We start from the raw sequence: 1,133 nt of genomic DNA, 5'->3' as shown, positions 1-1,133 counted from the left end.
CCACCCACTGCTTTACTCTATAGCCAGGGATTCAGCTTTTCAGCCAAAGATAGAGGAAACTCCACTGTTATCTTCCCTGTCTTGACTGAAGCAGTTTCACAATTTAGGTCTGTCACTCACTCCTGGGTCCAGTTTCTATATTAGGACACTTTAATTTGCAACAAAAAGATACCCAACTGAAAAGCATTTGTTGGTTTATATAACCAGGAAGGGAAGCCCTGGATCTGGCTTCAGGGATGACTGGGTGCTAAGGCTCACATGGTATCAAAAAGGTTAGTCTTTCTCAGCTCTCAGCTCTCAGCTCTGCTTCTCTCTGTTGCTGGTGTCATTTTCTTCTACTTCAGATGAAACTATAACACATGTACCAGTATAATGTGTTGGATTGTTTGCTACCGTTCAAGCTCCCACATAGCTCACATGTTCTATGTGTGTGTGTGTGTGAGAGAGAGAGAGAGAGAGAGAGAGAGAGAGAGAAGAGAGATTGACAGTTTACTTAGTTCGGAAGACAGCATGAAAGGGATGTTTTCAGTGCAGCTTCCCTGATTGTCTTCCATGATGCCACAGAGAAGCCCTCGCTGACAGTTCAACATCTGAGAAGACGTGAGGAAGTGTAGGTGCCTTAGAAAGCTCCCACCAACTTCCCTCAGAGCCTCTTCCTGTGCTGCAAGGCACAAGTGGTGATTATCAACTCATGGCACATGCAAAGCCACAGCTGAACCTGCCATTGGCAGGAACCTTCGCCATAGGCACTTCCGGGTTTATTGACATCATTCCAATATAAGGAAACAAAAGGAAAGAAACATCTTGCTTCAGGGTTTGAAATTAAAATCACAGGGAAGGACTACTTGGCCTATCTTTTATAGTGTGGCCATCCATGGACCAGCCACTGTGGCCCAGTAGATGGGTCTGTCTATGGAGAGAGTAGAGATAAGGTGTTGGGGAGACACTAGCAATAGCCACTGCACCACCCTTTCCTTTCTTTCTTGGTTCTCCTACTATCTCTCTTGATTTTTAAAAAATCTTTCTTTTAATTCTTTATTGTTTGAAGTATTACATATAGTATTACGTATGTCTCCTTTTTCCCCCATTGACCTCTCCTCGGCCACCCCCACCTTCCCTGCACATGCCCCCCC

This window comes from Myotis lucifugus, unplaced genomic scaffold (genome assembly GCF_000147115.1).
Source record: "Myotis lucifugus unplaced genomic scaffold, Myoluc2.0 scaffold_444, whole genome shotgun sequence".
Classification (NCBI taxonomy): domain Eukaryota; kingdom Metazoa; phylum Chordata; class Mammalia; order Chiroptera; family Vespertilionidae; genus Myotis; species Myotis lucifugus.
Note: the sequence above shows the minus strand (reverse complement) of the source record.